This window comes from Triturus cristatus, chromosome 2_1 (genome assembly GCF_964204655.1).
Source record: "Triturus cristatus chromosome 2_1, aTriCri1.1, whole genome shotgun sequence".
Classification (NCBI taxonomy): domain Eukaryota; kingdom Metazoa; phylum Chordata; class Amphibia; order Caudata; family Salamandridae; genus Triturus; species Triturus cristatus.
This window is the reverse complement of record NC_140581.1, coordinates 472,698,187-472,711,897: the sequence shown is the minus strand read 5'-3', so window position 1 is coordinate 472,711,897 and position 13,711 is coordinate 472,698,187.

Below are 13,711 nucleotides of genomic sequence, written 5' to 3'. Positions count from 1 at the left end.
TTATAAATGCAATAGGACTCATGTTTACGGGAGACCTATTGCATTGTAAATAAAAGTGCATGCCTCGAAGAAGGTACGAATGGGAGTGGGGGGGATGGTGGTGGGCAGAGAAGCCACGGATTGCAGGAGGGAACGGGGGAGGCAGGGGAACAAAAACATTTTGAAAGTAAAGGGGCTGATAGCTATGGAAGGAGAAAAATGACGACATGGCGTCAGGAGGCGGGATTAAGTTACTGAAAACCAATCAGATTGCAGCATTTAGGATTTCAGCCAATCACAAAGTGGGCGGAGCTTCCCCCACTATACTGTATACAGCATCTCTCCCCGAGACAGAGCATGCGCTGCCTAGGCGAAACCTAAAAAACAGCTATTAAATCACAAGAGCAGCCGTTTAAATACCAGTGAAGGCCGGTAACTGAGCAGTAACTGACGTAATTTGTAGGGCTTCCACAACTTTGTTGTTTCTTTTATTAATATCAGTATTCTTCCTATCTTGTGAACGACAAAAAGGACCAGCAGCAGACTGTTCCTGACATAACTTCAAAGAGAGTACCTGAGTGGTGCCCTCCCTCTTCCTTTTTGCCATTACAACAGAAAAGCTATTTCCGGTTACTACCTGAACTGTTACTCTGCCGGGAGCGGCTTTGTCTTCAGCGATGCACGCCTCAGCTGCCCTGCCATTACAAAAATGGGGTTACCCCAAAAGTCAGGGACCTGGGATTAGAATCAGTACAAAAAACAATGGTCCTAACTAAATTATTGACACAACGCAATAGTTTTGTCCAGTTATGTCTTTCCAAATTAGAGCTAGTTACACAAAAATCATTTAGAGTAGCTCATGATATTCAATATAACATTATAACACAAAGCGTTTACAACATCCAAAACTTGAATCACCATATATTTATTTACAAAAGTCTCATAGATTATATCATTTTTAACACATGGTTGCTCCAGAGGGAACGTGCATAAGACAAGAGTGCTAAGAGGTGAGTGTGTAGAAAGAGTTAATTAGAAAGACAATAAGGCAAACATTAAAATCTTTTTCAGAGTACACGGTTATAAATCACCGTTTGAACTGGCCTGGTCACGTTTCAAAATAACACCAATCAATTAGATATTTCATACACAGAATCTAATTCTTGTTATGGCACGTTTTTGGGGAAATTACGTGTACCAGGCTTTATAACAAGAGGGGTGTCGACGTTTCGACCCGTCTGAGGGTACAGAGGTGTTTTGAGGCCTTGACCATGCGGGTCTTCTTCAGGACGAGGGGGGGGGGGAGTGGGGCAACCTGCCGTGGTCCTAGACTTGATTTGTATCTGGTATAAATCCAGGTATTCAGTTCCCATAGGTAACGTGTAAAATTCAATCGATTAGCATGTAGGCAGTCCTGTCTCGTGTGATTGCACAGGCTGTCAAACTGCAGTCATGGGATCAGTCCGTTCTGCAGTATCACGGGCCTTTTTTTAAAGAAATTAAGACAAACGGAATTCATTTATTCATCTCGCTTCCAGCCGAGCTGCGTCCATGTAGGTCCGTGCTTCCCGTGGCGTCTCAACCGCCCTGCAGCATCATCATATTTTTTGTTAGCAACATTACTTCTGTTACTGGAGTAGTCTGATTGGCAATGCTGGAAGAGACCAAACCAGCAGCCATAATTCTAGATTACAAAGTAACAACAAAACAAGCATTCGTCAATTCAAAAAATTATGCTACAGACAATAGAACTGGAGGAAAGTAAGTGGTCCACACAGGAATCAGTGAAAAGCCAGGAAAGAGATGAGGTGGGATGTAAACCCTTAGCAGGCATACCTTAAAAACAAGCCCACTCCCCCATAAATGGAAGCCTAAACTAAGTAAATATCCTACTTGAAAACGCCCAACTGGAGGTGGAGATTGAAAAGTACAAATAATAAAACAAATACAAGCAATGGAGCAGGAACCAGGATGGGGGCGGCAGCAGTAAGAAAAGGCAGTCGTAACCCAACCGTGGCTTTAAGAGAAGGTGGGAGGAAGAATACTACATTTGAATGTAAGCAGCTAGGGTACTGAACACAGACAAACAGTAACAGAGCAGAAAACCAAGAAAAAAATAGTCCCCCATAGAACAGATAAAGAACCATAGTGGAATGAGACAGTACTAGGTCCCTGCTCTGTGGGAGGAACAGAAGAGAGAAAGGAGGGACAGAAAGGCAGGACTGACCACTAGCAAGCAGCGATTTTTAAAGGACACTGACATAGACAAATGAAAAGCAATGGCAAAAAAGAGGATGGACTTGATGCCCACAGACTGATTACAGCGAGTCTCGAAGAGACAGTGCATGCGCTGTCTAGCTCGACCTAAAAGTCACGCAGGGGTGAATGACACCAGTTGCATTCAGATGAGGGGATCTTACCCATGGACCCCAGTTGCTCAAGAGTAAATTGTACTCCATCTAAAAAAAATGTGTTAGATCACACGTGACTTCTCGGACTTGGGTAATTCTCGGTGGGGCTATCCTAGCATCCCTCCATTCATTCTTTTTTAATGGGCCTAAATTTCACAAGTTATTTAGAGAAAACATGTTGCAATGGGACTGCCTCAAGCATGAGCATAGTATATGGGCATTTACCCTTGCCCTGAGTAACCCAAATTCAGTGAACCTAGAAACCTGACCTTCTGTTGGCATAGCTAAATTGCTAACATGAGCATTGAAAACTAGGCACGTTCATTGTAATGACAAGATCATGAATCTGGTTTTAAAGGACTCACCAAGCATGCTCCCTTTTTAGGTCGAGCGTAAGCGTACAACCATTTTGTATACTTTAGTATACATATATCTCTGTAGGCCAAATGCCATTCCTTGCTTCTCATTTGTTTGCTTGAATGTCCTTTAAAAATCCTTGCTTACTAGTGGTTAGACCTGCCTCTTTGTCCCTCCTTTTTCCTCCAAGGAGCATTGACTTAGTACAATATACTTACGCTTTGTTCTGTTGATCTGATTGTGGGGGGACTATTTTATTATGTTTTCAACCTCCTGTTGCACTGTGGGTACTCATTCGTAGCTGCTTACATTTCATTGCAGCATTCACCCTTCCAGTTTCTTCCTTGTGGCTGGCATTCTTTTGTATTCTTCTCACAGGCAGCTCCCAGGCTGGCTTGGAATGCAGGTAATGAATTATTGTGTTTTGCCTCCTTTAATTTCCTTCAGAAACAGGCACAAAAACACTGCGACCGCAGCTCCAGGCCCCACAAGGCTATAACTGGCATTCATTTCCTCTTTAACGGGTCCCATGAACCTGCCCTGACTCTCTTGTCCTGTTCTTCCTGTCCAAAGCCAGCACCAGCTAGCCATGCCTTCTAGCTACTGCAGCTCTAAGTCATGAAAAATGTTAAACCACTACCTAAAAATAGCGAATTGTTTTAGTTCCAATAAATCAACGCTTCAAATGATACTTTAATATGCATGCTGCTTGTGTTCTTTCCCCCCCGCCAGAATCTGTGCTTGGCTTCTGGCTGAGGAGTTTGAAGTCTCTCCTGGTCGGTTTAGCACTGAGGCCAAAAGGTTTGCTTCTGGAAAAATGTCCCCTGTAACATGTGCATTTGAATGTACTACATTAAATAAATGCAGAACAAGAACGCAGGGCCAGCACAAGGGCAGTGCGATCGCACCGGATACTGACTTCAGGGAGGCAATGTTTCAGTGCGATCGCACTGGAAACTGACTTCAGAGGGGCATTATTTCCGAGTTTATTTTCCTTTTTAAGGCACTTGCTGACACATTCCTGGCCTCCAGCATTTTCCAGACAATAAAAATGTCAAGATAACACCGGTGATTAATGTTCTGAGAGATGGAGTTGTCTAGTGGAAGAAGTTTTAACTCATCACAAGGTAGTGCAGAGGTTTAATATGCCGGCTGCAATGAAAGTCTACCATAACCATGCAGATCACAAAGTGCAGAAATGTAAATAGGCCAGTGGGTTACTGCTGTTCTGTTGCTTGCAGCTTAAAATCCTAACATACAACAGTGAATTTATAACTGTCATCAAACAACTGCATGTACCTCAAAGTATGGATTAGATCAAATGTTAATGTTACAAAAAGGGTTTATCTGGCGCTTATAACTAATTAAATGCATCTGAACGTTAGTGGTTATGGAGCCTTAAGGGACACTGTTAAAGGGTGGTGGTGATGAGGGAATCCACATCACTCAGCCTTACCTCAACATCACCTCAGCACCACCTCAGCATCAGCAGAGCCCCACCTCCTCATCAGTGCACCACCACCAGTGTAGCACCAAGTCAGCATCAGCGCAGCCCCAGCGCAGCACCACTTTAACATCAGCACTGCACAGCACTGTCTCAGCATCGGTGCACCACCACCAACGCACCCACACCTGAGCAGCAACTCAGCACGAATGCAGCAGCACTTCAGCATCAGCGCACCACCACCTCGGCAGAGCACTAACTCAACATCACTCAATACGACCTGAGCACCAGCTCAGCACCACCTCCGAGCCAGTGCAGCACCACCATTTCAGCATCACCTCAGCATCACTCATCACCACCTCAGCATCACCTCCTCGTCAGTTCACCACAAACTCAGCATCAGCGCAGCACCACCTCAGCACCAGAGCAGCAGAACATAAACATCAGCACAGCATGATTTCCACATCAGTGCACAACCACCAATACAGCCCCACCTCAGCAGCAACTCAGCACCCATGCAGCACCACATCAACAGAGCATCATCCCAACACAGCACCAGCGCAGCACCACCACCTCAGCATGACTCAGTGCCATAGCATAACTCAGCACCCCCTCAGCATCACTCAGCATCACTCAGCACCACCTCAGTAACACTCAGAATCACCTCCACACCAGCACACCACTATCTCAGCATCACTCAGCACTATCTGAGTATCATTCAGCATCACCTGAGCATCCCATCTACACCAGCACACCACCACCTCAGCACCACTTCAGCATTACTTAGCACCACCTCACTGTGCCCACGGAATCTGGCATCTGTTGATTCTGTCCCAGTGTCTGACCGCTGCTTGTGTTGTAATTCAGGTACTATTTCTCAATATCCACCTTCCTATTGTTTTTGTCCCTCCATTCATAGCAAAAAAAGCTATAACAAACAAGCTTCACAACAGGCAGGAAGAGGTTGGCAGCATTGCAAGTATAAAAAAACTAGAAGACATTGTTTGTTAATTCTTTTTTTTAAAGAGTCATTCAGTTGTACATAATGTCTTCTTTAAACTCCACTACATAACACTCCATAACACAAAATCCCATTCAACATACTTACACCCCATTACACACAGCCCCACTCCACATGAGTTCAATGCACTCCAAAACACATAATTACTATCCACATAGTACAACTACACATCATACCACATAATTCCACTACACAAAGCCACACCACGCAGTTTCACACCACACAATACCATAACTAACAAGTCCAATACAACCCACATAATTGGTACACACCACATACATACACTCCAATCCATAACACATAGGTAAGAGATATTTACATTTACAATGCCAATAGCTCCAACTGTTTCCTTTTTTTTACCACACAGATCTGCTACTTCTCTTCCAGGGGATACTCATCAATAGTCATAAGCACTGAATAATCCCCGCCCACATGCGGGATTACGAAGCATATACAAAATACATATATATGTGTATGTTTAGGTAAAAAAGTACAGAGTACCTCCAAAACATACATATATACATGTATACATATATAAACATGCAGCCTATTATACTTCAAATAGGCTAATATGCCAAAATTACATGGGTTTTTAAATAAAAGAAAATAATCTCACATATAAATACTGTAACAGAGAACATACACTCCAATAGTGTTCCAACACAGCCCTTTATTGTCCGAGAAAAAGGCAAGTAATAGCAGGCCATAGATGAAAAAACATCACAGTACAAAAAATCTGGCACCCTGCCTATAAGAATTCTAAGAACCTGGACACCGTGCCTTTAAGACCTCCAGGAACCCCCTGCTCCCATCATGCACCACAGGTGACAGTTAGGTCAGTTTTCTTTTTTCCGGCTCCTTTTGTCAGGATCCTGGAGCTTGAGCTCGTCAGTTTTTGATTATTGCTAGACAGAAATTGGTTTATTTAATCTTTATTCAACATTTTTGACTGCTAATAACTGTTTTCAGGTATTTTCTGACAAATTTTACAACTATTTTCTGTCAGAAATGGCACTTTTATTCCACAAATGTCCTTGCAAAACGTGTGCATCGTGTGTTGCCATCTTCACACAACCCAGAGAAATGCTACTACTGCCAGCAATTCTCCAGAAGAACTCTGCGTGACAGAGAGAAGATTAGACTTCATGCCTTGCTGGAGAGAAGAAAAGGACATTCTAAAAGTGGCCTTGAGATCCATCCTGCCTTCAAAGAGCCCTCCTCTCAAGAAAAACACAGGAAAAGGCGTGGATCCACTTCCCCAGCATCAAAAAGGGAGCAGATTCCTGATTGTTCGCCGTCGGTGTCCAGATCGACGTTGGAAAAAGCAAGTAAGGCATGCAACAACGTTGAGGGACAGATAGCTGTCGTAGCAACGAGAACCTCCGTCGCAGAAAAGTAAGTCGACGTCGAGGCATACTACTTCGGGCTCGAAGTATGTTGGTCCCAGGAGACCTAAGATGACGTCGAAACACCCGTCGTCATCGAGACACCAGTCGACGTCTAGATCTCTGCCTCCTTCACAAAGGTCGGCGTTGAGAGGTTCGACGGCAAAGACAACGCAGAAGGTCCATAGACCGTCGACGTTGAGGACTCCATCACAGTTCCGTGGACAGTCGACATCGAAAGAGACTGACGTCGAGGACTTCCTCACACAACCAAGGAGCTGTCGACGTCAAAAGGCATCACATTCCGTGTCGTCGGCGAGACATCGTTCAACATCGAGGTAGATAAACCCAGCGGTCACTTCAGGAGAAGTGCCAGAAAGGCCGAGGTCAATGTCGAGGACCATACGTTCAATGTCGATGGAAGGGTCATCATCGCCTGTCATTAACATCATACAGATTACACTGGAGTGATCTCCGGTTCCGATAGAAAAGACTCCTGTCAATCTTTCCCAAGATGGCTAGAGAGCATGTGACACAGGAAGGTTCCACACAGAAGTCCGGGCTGGGGTTTCTCCAGAATATACTTTCCCTCCAGAGTCTCTGGTGGACCTTCTCCTACTGCATCCACAAGGGCTTCACCACGCAGGTCCCTGAGAAGGGATAGGTCTCCGTCAGCTCGACGCTCATGATCCAGGGCATGGACCGATCAAGATCTCGTCCCTCTTCCACACCAAAAAGAAGGAGACGAAGGTCACCGCCATGGTCCACATTCTCAAGGTCTTCCATTAGAGACTATTCTCCAACTCTGTCTGCGACAACTCCATCAAGAGTGTCTCCAATTGACGATATAGGGACTTTTAATGAGGCTCTATGCCGGGGTGCCAGCAAACTGAACATTAATATTTCGGCCCCGATAGTCTCTACACCTGTAATTTTTTAAACCCTGCTTCACAGATCCTCTGTGAGACTTTTGCTCCCTTTAGTCCTAGGTCTTCTAGAACCAGCGATGCAGACGTTTCTGACCCCGGCTACAATGGGTTCAGCTTCCCCACATATTTCCAAGAAGTACAAGGCCCGAGTTCAGAATCCGCTTTTCCTTCGATCGGATCCCCCTTCAGACTCAGTCATAGTGGCAGCAGCCAGAAAGGCACATTCTGCGACAACCTCCTCCTCAGTTTCCCCGGAGACGGACAGTAAAAACATGGACACTTTGAGCAAAACAATGTGTAACACTTCGGCATCAGTGATGAAGGTGGTTAGTGCTTCCGCTCTCCTGGGTAGGTATGACAGATCACTCTGGGACTCCTTGTCATGGTTCAAAGAAAAGCTGCCAAAAAAAGAACAGCAAGATTTTCAAGAAATCCTGCAAGAAGGTGGCTTGGTGGCAAAACAAGTTATTAGTGCAGCGGCAGACGCATCAGATCTGGCTGCCCATGGCTACTCCCATGGCATCTGCTCTAGACGCTCAACTTGGCTGCGTCTCACGGGGCTGAAATCGGATGCACAGCAGAGAATTGTGAATCTCCCTTTCAATGGCTCCTCCCTATTTGGATCTCTTGCGGACGATGAGATATCCAAAATAAAAACAGAGTTGGACACTCTAAAAGCTGTCAGATTGAAAAAGCGAAAGGAATTTCGACTGAAGTTCCGTACCTACGACCGGCGCTCCTTCCAGCAGAAGGTTCAAACCCCTAACTGGTCCACTCAGAAGCAAAATCAACCCAGGTCTCACTACCACCATAGAAGGCCTGGTAGAGGAAGGGGAGCTGCAAGACAGTCATCTTCTACAACAAAGCAATGAGCTATGGCTTCCTCCATGTCCGTTAACCACTCCGGTGGGGGAAAGTATTATGTTTCAGCTGGAAGAGTTGAAGAAAATAACAAAGGACAAGTGGAGGCTGAATACAGAATGGCTATTTGCTCAGATTCAAATCCCCACCTCCATCAGTACCTCCGCAACAAAAAGTTCTCCAAATACACCACTTGTTGCAAGCGGAGGTGAATAGTCTTCTACAGAAAGATGCCATAGAAACAGTCCTGGTTCCACAAACAAGACAAGGAATATATTCTAGTTATTTTCTGATACAGAAAAGAGGCCCTACCAGAGAGTACAGACTAATACTCGACCTGAGGTTTTTAAACAAATTCATCCGCAAAGAAAATTGTGGGATGTTAGCGCTGCACCAAAACTTTCCTCATCTACACCAAGGGGACTGGATATGTTCTAAAGACCTGCAGGACGCCTACTTTCATATTCCGGTGTCCCAGAACATCGGAAATTTCTGCGATTTAAAGTGGTTCTCCAACATTTCCAATTCAAGGTTCTCCCATTTGAGCTCAAATCAGCTCTCCAAATTTTTTAGAAATGCATGGCAGTGGTGGCAGCTTTTCTTCGCAAACATATCTTTACCTGGATGACTGGCTCCTGAAGAGCTCGTCACCCACTCTGCTTCAGAGCCATCTCTCATACTGCCTTCAACTACTGAGCAAGTTGGGCCTACAAGTCAACTACAAAAAGTCAATTTTCAACCCGACCCAGAAGATCCACTACCTGGGTGCTTCACTGGATACCGCAAAGGCAAACGTGTGTCCTTTCAGAGGAGAGGTCATCCTTAATCCGAGAGAAATGTCACAATCGTCTTCTTTCTCAGCATCCCACAGTCAGACACGTGTCATCGCTGCTGGCATCAATGGCATAATGCATCTTCATAGTACCAAATGCCAGGTTAAACATGCGTCCTTTGCAGCAATCTCTGGAGGACCAGTGGATGCAGATATTGGGCTGCTGGGAGGACCGTGCTTCTCTCCCCAAAGCGGCCAAGGATTCCATCAGATGGTAGATGAAGCGATCCCATCTACTGAAGGGAGTTCCTTTTCACCAGGTCCTTCCTACTCAGACAATTGTCACAGATGCTTCCCTTTAAGGCTGGGGGGCTCATATGGGTCCTCTCCAAGTTTAAGGGCTTTGGTCAGAGGCAGAACAAAGGTATCACATCAACCTTCTAGAGCTAAGAGCCGTACACCTAGCTCTCAAATCACTGTGCCCTTCTCTCCAGTCTCGCCCCCTATTGGTTCAAACGGACAACACCATGACAATGTATTATTTGAACAGACAGGGAGGTACCAGGTCGAGACAAAATGCCCCGTGTTCGCATCCAGGTTTCATCAACCAGGTTCACAGGGGAATGCCCTTTGATAAAATGGTCCCAGACATTACTATACGCCTTTCCACCAATTCCATTGATTACTGCAGTGATCAACAAATTCTACAGGACCAACACCAGAATGATACTGATAGCCCCAGAATGGCCTCGTCAGTGGTGGTACATGGACCTTCTTCAGCTATCAGAAGTTCCACACAAGCGATTACCATGCTGTCCAGACTTGTCCAAGAACAAAGGGAAGGTGTTTCACCCCAATCTTTCATCCCTACGATTGACAGCATGGCTCCATAAGATGAACATACGTGTAAGCAGTAATAGCACTCCAAGCTCTGCATTAACACAACTATGGGAGGAGTCGTTTTTGGTCCAGGTATTAGTTGGAATGAATACACACAAATTTGAGAATGAAAATGCATGCTTCTACCTCTTTCTAGTCAATATTGATAAGTTAACATGTCAATAGCACAGCTATGCTGCTCTTCAGAACTTGTAACCAGTCAGAGCTTGAACTATCAAGGTTGGTCTGCAAAATAATTTCCCTACGTTACTTAAATGGGGCAAGGTGGTGCAGAAGGAAGATATAGTTGGAAAAGAAGTGTAAAAGGAACATTTCAGGCAAATAGATCACCTTGTAGGTTATCTTAAGTTATTAAACTTTTTATATAGTATGAGTTACTTTAAAAGCACTTTTCAAATGTAAGGCAAACAGCTTAAATGTTAGCTGTGTGCACTTCTGGTTCTTTAGGGTACTATTCTGTGAGTAGTACTTACTTGCTCATTTCAAAAGGTGGAAATTGCTCCTCAATTCCATGCCTGATTCCTAAAGCCTTTTCTGTAATTGGTTGTGCTGTTCTTCAGTCCTAGGTGCGACTTACTCCTGCATTTCCAAGAGGAGACATGCTTACCCATGGAAAAAAGCTTAGAGTCAGTTCTGTCAATAAGCATGGCTTAGTCAACGACCTACCTGAGTAAGTGATACCTTTGTCTGGAGTAAGACACAACTAGTTACTCAAAATGGTGTGCAAATCAGGCCTGGAAACTCAGGAGTAATACACAATTATGACAGGCGTAAGGTGCAACTACTCATAGAAAAAGGTTTTGTTCACTTGACCCAGCAGTTTTCATTGTATAAAAATTGGGTGATTCAGTTTCATTGATAATACTAGGAAGTTCAATACATATGATCCTCTAATCATAGTAGAGTTTCATCCCCATGTTTATTTCCAGATACGCTGTATAAAGATGGACTTGATATTCATTGTCAGGACCATCAATCAGCAATGCATTAATAGGAACCCGCCTCGGGTACCAGTCACATGGGGTTCCAAATTATGAGTAGAAGCACAAGTAATGGCCGGGATAGTCTGCTAAATATACTTCCATAAGCACTATAAACCTTGCACCAGCAGTCTACATTGACAACAAGATGCTTATTCTAAGTCCTGCGGAAGCAGAGTTGTCATCTTTTCATGCATTAAAATTGCCCACACGATTACAAGCGTAGGCGCAATTGCACAGCACATTGAAATAGGATATTAGCATCAGAGACAACATCACTGCTAGTTACCCCTGTACTCAAGTACTGTATAATTTTACACTCTATTTGTAAATAAATAATTGTAGCAAATATTTATTTTCAAAAAGTGTATTTAAAAATATAACCCGTGCTCACTCGGCCCCTCACAGCAGGCCCTAACTATGCCTTCTTCTCCTAGCCACTATCTTCTCTCTCCCACCCTAACAAACCTTGGGGTCTATTATGATGTAGTGCGCCCTACATCATACCCTGTCCACCTCCTGCTGTGAGCACCGCCCGCCACAATGCTGGGAATAGAGGATGCTACCGCCACTGTGGCGGTGGCATCCTAATTGCCGGTGCGGGACCGCCGCACCACTGACGGCCGGTCCCAGCACGGCTAGGGTGGCAGGCGGACTAAAGTCCGCCCACCATCCTAATAGGCCCCCTTGTCTGTGATAGCGCCCTCCCACCAGTCCTGAATAATTCCACTCCTTGGTTGCTCCCTCCTACAATCCACCATAACTTTACACACAACACTCCTGTGCTTTGGTAACTGCCTCTTATGTCCCACCAGACCACTACTACCCCATCACCTAGCTGCTCTTTTCCACCTTAAACCTTAACCCCAAAACTGCTTGTACCTGGCAGTCCCCTGACACTTAACCACAAAACATTCAACAACACCTATGTGTTGCTACAGTATAAAGAAGTGGCCACTTCAAATTCTTCTTGAAGACGGCGGCCTCTCCACCAGGGGGATGGAATAGTTTACTCCGTCCCCATGTCGGAATGGCTGGCCATCTGCCTTAATGTAAATCAGGTCCTTAGCCTTTTTTTGGGAGTTGAAAATCTCCAGTGGAACGAAGCTACAGGTTGTAGCGACGAGGGCTTGAGGAGGCTGGATACCCCATCTGCGACGGCGACTGAACGTGATTTGCTGCTGGGGAGAAGAATGTTGGTGGGAGCTACCCAAAAGAAAAGACTGACTGGGGATGCACCCTTCGAGTATCAGCGAGCAGGTAGGTCTCAGTCTCCTCTCTGTTCTCAGAGCACTTTTTAAAAGAAAATTTCGGCAACTCAAGTTTTGGATTTGGGCTATCTTGGCACCTTTGGCACCACTTTCAAGGATCCATTACTAGAGGCGCACCACTTGTAGGGTCTGGACTCATTCAGGTTGGGTTCAGGTGCGTTTTCAAGATGTTTGGAGCTATTTTTGTGCCTGATGCTCCGATCAAGAGAGTATACAAAACAGCAATGAATGGAATGCTTGAATATTTCTCAGACACTAGGAATTACTCGGGCCACATCCCATTCCACACCATGCCACCTCAGTTTGTACCGGCTATATGCAAATCCGTCTTGACCCTGCTTCAATGGGAACAGTCCAGACCGAACTGCTAAGCTAAGTCCTCCCTGAACCGGAACACAAGCAACCTAAGACTGGTTTTACCCTAGTTATCTGCTCACCAGATGGGTATAGCTTGGTTTCAATGACACAGTGTGTACGGGACCCACGTCTGGGCATACCCATCCCAAGTAGGTCGACACTGTAAAGTACAGAAAACAGTGATGGATGGAATACCTAAGTTAATCTCAGCCACTGCTAATTATTTTGTTCCACATTCAAATCCTCGTTATTTTGCGTACCATGGCACCTCAGTTTGGACCCAACAATATGCAAATCAGTCTTGACCCTGCTCCCATGGGAACAGTCCAGACCTATCTGTCAAGTCAGGTCCTCCCTGATAATCCCCGTCCGTGATGTACATCCATAAAAAAATTGTTGACCAGAGGTTTTCATTTTTGATTTGTGTTTTTTGATCATTAGAAAAGTAATTTAGCTTGAGTGATAAGCATATTTTTTTTCATATTCAGATCATAAACATTGTTTGGTGTATACATAAAAGGATGAAAAACCATTATTTTTGTTTCTTTTCTATATATGTTCTTCTTCCTCTATAATAGCTGCCATTTTGGAAAATGGTGAACGGGACGATTGAGGAGTTATTTTCTGTCCCAATCAATCAATCAATCAATCAGGGTTGGAAAAAGCGCAGCTACTCACCTGTGAGGGTCTCAAGGCACTAGGGGATAAGGGGGCGTGGCTTCGTAGAGTGCTGGAGTCATCCGAAAAGCCATTACTTGAAATCTTTCCTGAACTGGAGCAGAGTAGGGACTTGCCGGAGGTGAAGGGGATGGTTGTTCCAGGCCTTAGCTGCGAGGTAGGAGAAGGATTTTCCTCACATTTCTGGTCTTGTAGCTGCATGGGATGGTGGCAAGCGAGAGGTCAGCTGATCGGAAGTGTCTCTTGAGTGTGTCGAAGGAGAGGTGATTGTTAAGGTATGCAGGTCCGATGTTGTGGAGGGCCTGGTATGCGTGGGTGAGGAGCTTGAATAATAATCTTCTTTTGATGGGGAGCCAGTGGAGCTCG